Source organism: Somniosus microcephalus, unplaced genomic scaffold, assembly GCF_052327205.1.
Source record: "Somniosus microcephalus isolate GS21.2 unplaced genomic scaffold, FLI_Smic_1.0 unresolved_chr1, whole genome shotgun sequence".
In the NCBI taxonomy this organism is placed as follows: domain Eukaryota; kingdom Metazoa; phylum Chordata; class Chondrichthyes; order Squaliformes; family Somniosidae; genus Somniosus; species Somniosus microcephalus.
In genome coordinates this window covers 165,446,996-165,454,748 of record NW_028225179.1, presented here as the reverse complement: position 1 = coordinate 165,454,748, position 7,753 = coordinate 165,446,996, and the positions used below count along the sequence as shown (strand labels likewise).

The 7,753-nt window shown below is 52.9% G+C and overlaps 1 long non-coding RNA gene across 1 annotated transcript; it reads right to left on the bottom strand.

Annotated features, from left to right (window-relative positions):
- Nucleotides 1-1,996: 1,996 nt before the first annotated feature.
- Nucleotides 1,997-7,190, bottom strand: LOC147096477 (uncharacterized). Its single transcript, XR_015074927.1, has 2 exons — nt 6,496-7,190; nt 1,997-2,033 (listed from the first exon to the last, which is right to left on the bottom strand). It is a non-coding gene; the product is annotated as an uncharacterized LOC147096477 (long non-coding RNA).
- Between the last annotated feature and the right edge of the window lie 563 nt (nt 7,191-7,753).

Sequence of the window (7,753 nt, the reverse complement as noted above, 5' to 3'; positions counted from 1 at the left end):
CGTTTCCTGTTGTTATTGTGGAAGTAGAAACATACATAGAAACATAGAAGATAGGAGCAAGAGTAGGCCATTCGGCCCCTCGAGCCTGCTCCGCCATGCGATGTGATCATGGCTGATCATCCAAATTCAGTACCCTGTCCCTGCCTTCTCCCCATATCCCTTGATCCCTTTAGCCTTAAGAAATATATCTAACTCCTTCTTGAATATATTTAATGAATTGGCCTCTACTGCCTTCTGTGGTAGAGAATTCCACAGGTTCACCACTCTCTGGGTGAAAAAATTCCTCCTCATCTCTGTCCTAAATGGTTTACCCCTTATCCTTAGACTGTGACCCCTGGTTCTGGACTCCCCGGCCATTGGGAATCTCTATCTGGGAGTTGTGGCTTAGGGAGTTAGGACTAGGGGGAGTAAATTGTATTCCTACTTGTTCTGTCTATGTCTTTTTTCCTCTTTCTTCTGAACAGATTTTCAGTACTTAAGGATGGTAAACCCTTCGCCTCTCCCAGGAGATCCCCTGGTATTGGGTTGGGTGGGGAGTGTACGTATTGTGATACACAAGGTATCAGTGTGGGACAGGCTCGATGGACCAGAGGGTCTTTACCTGTCCATCATTATTCTTATTTTCATAATAGAACATTAAACCTTGGGCAGGCAGTCTCACATGAGTAATCAATAGAGCTCTGGCTGGACCGCGTCTCTTGTGCTGTGTTCAGTTCTGGGACTGGCACCACTGGAACGGTATATTGGCCTTGAACGGGGTGCAATGCAGATTCACTAGAATGATCCCGAAGGTTAGAGGGTTGAATTATGAGGACAGGTTGCATAGACTAGGCTTGTATTCCCTTGAGTATAGAACATTAAGGGGTGATCTAATTGAGCTGTTTAATATAATGAAAGACGTTGATCGGGTAGTTAGAGAGAGAAACTATTTCCTCTGGTGGGGGGAGTCCAGAACAAGGGGCCATAACCTTAAAATTAGAGTTAGGCCGTTCAGAGTGATGTCAAGAAGCACTTCTTCACACAAAGGGTAGTGGAATTCTGGAAATTTCTCTCCCAGAAAGCTGGGGTCTCAATTGAAAATTTTAAAACTGAGATTGATAGTTTTATTAGGTAAGGGTATTAAGGGTTCCAGAACAAAGGCGGGTAAATGGAGTTAAGATACAGATTAGCTATGATCTAATTGCATGACAGAACAGGCTCGAGGGGCGGAATGGCCTCCTCCCCTTCCTATGTTCCAATATTCCTATTATCAAAAGGGCAAGGTAGTGGAGTACTTAGAGAGATAGTACATGAATTAAAAATGAAAGTAATTCCAGAACAATTTAATTAGAAATACTTGATAAAGCACTAAAGATGTGGGTAAGGGCGAGACTGTGGATAAAAATCATTATACTGTATTTCATCAATCTAAAGAGAATTCTGTTACACAAGCTACTTGTGAAGATATCTCTCAAGCACACAGTCATGTCTTAGACTGTTGTAACTGTCAGGTGAGGGAGATTGAGCAAGATAGTATAACAGAGTGAAGAACTTTCATTACATAATTCCCTCAGCCCTACAACCTACTGGTCCCCAGTTCTTACCCAAGCTTCAGGCGTAAGACTTACCGATTCCTCGTTCTTATCGAAGCCCTCAGTCATAAGATAGTGTTTGCTTGTTCTTAGCTACGCCTTCATGCTTCCTTTTAGCTTACTCAAGCCCGAGGTTGCTTGACCCAAAGAACAAGTCTTTCTTTGGCCAACATCACTGGCTTCTAGATACAGTGAACTGCCACCTGATCCGAACACTGAAATCACAAAGGGAATGAACCTCTCTTGTCTGGTCTGAAAAGGTCATATTCAAACACCCACCACCCCCCACCCAAAATAATCCTGCCTTGGACACTGTTCTTACAACTGAGCCGTTCACTGCCGTCATCATTTCTCCTTATCTAATCTTTGCGGATGGTGAGAATCCTTCAAAGTGTCTTAGCAACTGGTTGCCTGCAGATCATGTGGAGGGAAAAGTAGACTTTTATTTTTTTTTTAAAGATTCTTGGGCCTAGAAATTCAGTTGGCTGCGCCAGCCGTTAGCGCCTTAGGAGGAGCAGATCTCGAGCGCTAGGCGCTTAGCGCCCGGGCGCAGCGCGATCTGCACCTCGCCCCAACTTCAGTAGACATTTAGCGCCGGCGCAAAGTCATTGCGTGCGCTCATCTGCGCGCGCAGATCATGACGTCATTTCGTCGTGCAACGCCCTTTGTGCGCCCGGAACCGGAACTTCACTCGTGCCGCCCCATTGTGCGCCAGGCGGCCCTAACGACTGTGAAGTGGAACGGTACACAGCCGAGGCGGGCCGCGGGGAGCACAAATTAAAGGGCACTTACCCTGCACTATAAAGGGCAGCCATTTTGCAGCACTCACTCTTGTGCAACGGACTTTTGGAGCGAGACCAAGGAAGAGAGCTTACTGCTTTGGCCCAACACTAGGACAGGTATTTTTGGCTTCAGGCCAGTGCTTTGCAATTCTCTTTGCCTTCATTGAGATCTCAGTGTTTGCCAGCATATTATGGGGGCTGCATTGGGTGCCAACGCTGAGTTCCAGCATTATGTCGGAAGGGCTTACAGACGCCGTGAGAGAGTGGCAGCCCTGGCTAGACGCAGAGGGGGCAACAGGCGTCACCAAGGGAGGCCTTGCCCACCCAGGGTATACTGCCAGCAGTTCTCCTATCTCAACATGTCTGCCGCCGCAGTGTGTTAGGAGGCTGCGATTCAGAAGGGAGGTGGTTGCAGAGATCTGCCAGCTGCTTCACAGAGATCTGCGTCCACAGCTGAGGCGCAGGACGTCTCTGTCGGTGGCAGTGAAGGTGACGGTGGCTCTCAACTTCTATGCCACCGGCTCCTTCCAATCCGCTGCTGGGGACATCGCTAACATCTCCCAGTTCGCCGTCCATTGCTGCATCCGCCAGGTGACCAATGCCCTTTTCAGAAGGAGACGTCAATTCATCTCCTTCCCCATGACCCTGGACAAGCAGCAGCAGCGTGCAGTGGGATTTGCAAGAATAGCGGGCTTCCCCATGGTGCACGGCGCCATTGACCGCACACATGTGGCTTTGCGGGCACCTCTGGAGCATGCCGAGGATTACCGCAACCGGAAGGGCTACCATTCCCTCAACGTACAGCTGGTGTGTGACCACAGGCAGCGCATCCTAGCTGTCAATGCCCGCTTTCCAGGCAGCAGCCACGATGCCTTTATCCTGCGACAGACAACTGTGGCTGACATGTTCCAGGCACAGCCTCACCGAAGAGGATGGCTTATCGGGGACAAAGGCTATCCTTTGTGTACCTGGCTCATGACCCCGCTTCGCGCGCCCAGGACCCCTGCTGAAGAGGCATACAACGAGAGCCATCAAGCGACCAGGAACATCATCGAACAAACAATCGGTGTCCTGAAGCAACGGTTTCGCTGTCTGGATCGCTCCGGTGGAGCCCTCCAGTATTCGCAGGAGCGAGTCTCCCAATTCGTCGTCGTTTGCTGCATGCTGCACAACCTGGCTATCCGCAGGACTCAGGCACTGCCACCTCACGTTGGACCACCACCTCAGGAGGAGGAGCAGGAGGAGCATGAGGAGGAGGAGGAGGACGAGGAGTACCAGCCCAGGAGGGAGGCAGAAGGTCCAAGGGCCGCCCGTCGGCGGCTTATTGAACGTCACTTCTAGGCCCCCTGTCAGGGAATGGCTTGTGCCAATGAAAGAACATGATTGCAGCCGCTCCGCAAGCCCTCAGCCGGTTAAGGCAACAAACACTTCAAAGATCAAACATGGACAATCTGAATAAATAAAATGGTTTATTGTACAAACTCAGGGCCCTTCCCACATGAAAATGAAAAACAGACGAAACCCCCAAAAAACACTCACACACATGACTCACTCCCACAACCTGGGGAGGATTAACAAAAGATGTAAACAAAAATGGCCTTCATCCTCGGCCTTCACAAAACACCCATTCCAAAAAACAAAACATTTGGCCACACCCTCTACTTTGTGGCCCGCGAGGGCGATGCCTTCTGCAAACTTTGGCGGCCCCTGCACGCCCTGCTGCTCCTCCTCAAAGTGAGGCCAGTGGCTGCTGCAAGGCTGGGGGAAGGCTCCTGAGGGGCACATGTCGTGATGGCAGATGCCCTTGGGGGTCGGCCTAGATGAGGTCTGGCCCTCGAGGGGCCGGCTGGTGAATGCTGCAGCTGTGGCTGGGCAGCATCAGTCGCTGCAGCAGCTCGTGGCAGCTCCACTGGGGGAGTGGCAGTGGCGGCTGGAGGAATGGGGGCAAGCTGGCGGATGGCAGGCGCTCGCTGGTCGCGTGAGACACTGGCACTCGCCCGGGCCAGCACTGCAGCATGCGCAGCAATCTGCCGAGGGACAGACCGCTGTGCTGCTGCAGCGCGGCGGGTGCCCTGGCGATGCCTGGCTGACACAGCGAGTGTGGCAGCAGTGAGTGCCCGTGTTGCCCTGTTCTGTGACCGCATCAGAGCAGCCAGTGACTGCACGGCACCACTGATCACCTGGCCAGCCGCTGCCTGAGCTGCCCCGAATTCCGCCCGACTCGCTGCCTGATCTGCCCCGAATTTTGCCAAACTGGTGGCCTGTGAGGCCCCGAATTCGGTCACACTCCGAGACAGGGACTCGATGGCCTCAGGCATCCGTGCCACTACCCCCATGAGCTCCGTGTGCCGGCGCTCCGAGTCCGCGGACATGTCCTCGAGGAGGCGCAGCTCCTCGGCGGTGACCGTCTCCGGACTGGAGGCCGGACTCTCCCTCTGGGGAGAAGGCCGCCGAGCAGCCCGACCCTTCCTGCGTTGCTGGACGCCGCTGGGCCCAGCAATTGGACTCCCCTCCAACCCTTCCCCCCTCTGGGGAGAAGGCCGCTGAGCTTCCACCCCCCTCCCGCGTTTCTGCAGGCCGCTGGTCCCAGGAGCTACACTCCCCTCCGACACTTCCCCCAGGCTCCCCTCCAGGGAAGACGTGTCCCCTACATTGGCATGGCTTGCCGCGGCTGAGGGTTACCCTGATGGGCCGCCTTCCTCTTCCTCCTCCTCCTCCTCCTCCTCCTCTTCTGAGGGGCTGTAACTGGCAACTTCAGGGACCTCCTCCTCACCATCTGAAAGCAGGAAGGCACAAGAGTAGCTTTAGAGTGAGGAGAGGGCGTCAGCGAGGGATGCATGAGTGGTGGCATTCAGAGCATTGGTCGGACAGTGGCAAAGGATGTAGATCTGATGCGCAAGTGGGACGAGAGAGGTCCAAAAGGTGATGTCCTTACCATTGGTGCCCAGATCAGGGTCGGCATCTCCAGATGCAACGGGGCCAATCACCCGGGCACCCATGATGCGCTCCACGCGCTGTTGCAGCTCGGTGAGCTGCTGGATCTGGGGTCCGCCTCCCCCGGTCTCAGTCCGGCTCCTCTTATTATTGGCCAGCTTGGCCTGCAAGAGAAAGGACGGCCTCTAAGTACAGTGTGTAGCCCTGATCTTGTGTGCACTGCCTCCCATGGTGGAATAGCCTGGCCAGTGTGTAGCCCTGATCTTGTGTGCACTGCCACCCATGGTGGAATAGCCTGGCCAGTGTGTAGCCCTGGTCTTGTGTGCACTGCCTCCCATGGTCGAATAGCCTGGCCAGTGTGTAGCCCTGATCTTGTGTGCACTGCCTCCCATGGTGGAATAGCCTGGCCAGTGTGTAGCCCTGATCTTGTGTGCACTGCCTCCCATGGTTGAATAGCTTGGCCAGTGTGTTAAGTGCAGAATGTGCAATTGATGTTCATGACTGTCCCATAGCTGCTGCATGAGGGCTGGCCATTAGGGCTTTCAGGTCCCTTTGCCCATAATGTGAGGTGCACATGCAAGGATGAGGAGGACACTGGAAAGGGTACTCACCCTGACAATCCTGGCGAGGTCATTTAGATTTTTGCGGCATTGTACAGAGCTCCTGGGGACCTCACTGTTGGATGTCACCCTGGTGGCGACATGCCTCCAGGCTTTCCGGTAGACGCGGGCCGCCGGCTTCTTCCCATTGTCCGGAAACAAGATATGGCGTCTCTTCTCCACAGCGCCAACCAGCACCCTCAGATCATGCTCTGAGAAGCGCTGTGCTCGTTCACGGGCCTTCTCCATCCTTTCAGGTGCTATTTGGGTCCAGCAGCAGTGTTCAGGCCTAGCTGGAGGGCTGCAGTGTCCAGGGCGTGGCAGCAGACCAACTCGACCCTTCCCCCTTAAGAGCTGGCTGGCGCCAGGGTGTCTGCTGTCAATCAAGAAATGACCGCACCTGCGCTGCGCCCGGCCTCGGCGGTATCGCTCAGCACCGCCGGCTTAGCGCCTAAAGAGAGTCGTGCATCGCCAGTTTTAGCGCTCGAGCAAACACTTAGGGCGAAGCTACTGAATATCGACGAAGTGGCCTCGACTTTGCGCCTGGCGCAAACTTTAGCGGCCGCCCGACTTTACCGCCCCAAAAGTGGCTATAATGAATTTCTAGGCCTTGTTGCCTGATTTACTTGTTTGAAATTTCTCAACAGCTGACTTAAAAACCGCCAGAGAGAGGGACAGAACAAAAAATAATTGCAAAGGCTGGGCATCTGAAATAAACAGAAAACGACGTCAACATCTTTCTCCTGGACTCTCTCCGACCTCTGGTCTGAGCATTGGCTTTAGTACCTTGAAACTTGACCTATTTCACTCTCCCCTGGCCTGCCGGCCTTCTCCACATAATGTGGGTAATCCGTATCCCTTGATATACATACATAAAAAAAAATCCATCTATCTCAGTCTTCAAAGCTTCAATTGACCCCCAGCATTGACAGCCTCTTGGAGGAGAAAGCACGCTGGAATGCAAGCTAGATCCATGTCGACTACTTGCTCGCCCACTCTCAGCTTGAGGGTGCTTCCTCGGTGCTGGTGCAAGATCTGATGAGGGGTGGGGGAGGAGAGGATTGTCTCTGGTCACCATAGGTTACTGACGTTAAAGCCAGTAGCCAACAAGTATCTTGTGATTGGCACCTCCAGCAAAATCAGAATAGTGAAAGAGAGAGCCAGTATTTACATTATCATGGCCTCTGGACATTCCAACCAATGGATTACTAATAATGCAGTGCTCCAAATAAAACTATCCTTGATTGCACTCGAAAGAATGACTTGACAAAATCTTCCCGCTGTGTTTACAGTGACACTAACACACACACACAGACCAGAGGGAATCTCCCCGCTGTGTTTACAGTGTCACTAACACACACACACAGACCAGAGGGAATCTCCCCGCTGTGTTTACAGTGTCACTAACACACACACACACAGACCAGAGGGAATCTCCCCGCTCTGTTTACAGTGTCACTAACACACACACACACACACAGACCAGAGGGAATCTCACCACGGTGTTTACAGTGTCACTAACACACACACACAGACCAGAGGGAATCTCCCCACTGTGTTTACAGTGTCACTAACACACACACACACAGACCAGAGGGAATCTCCCCGCTCTGTTTACAGTGTCACTAACACACACACACACACAACAGACCAGAGGGAATCCCCCCGCTGTGTTTACAGTGTCACTAACACACACACAGACCAGAGGGAATCCCCCCGCTGTGTTTACAGTGTCACTAACACACACACACAGACCAGAGGGAATCTCCCCGCTGTGTTTACAGTGTCACTAACACACACACACAGACCAGAGGGAATCCCCCCGCTGTGTTTACAGTGTCACTAACACACACACAGACCAGAGGGA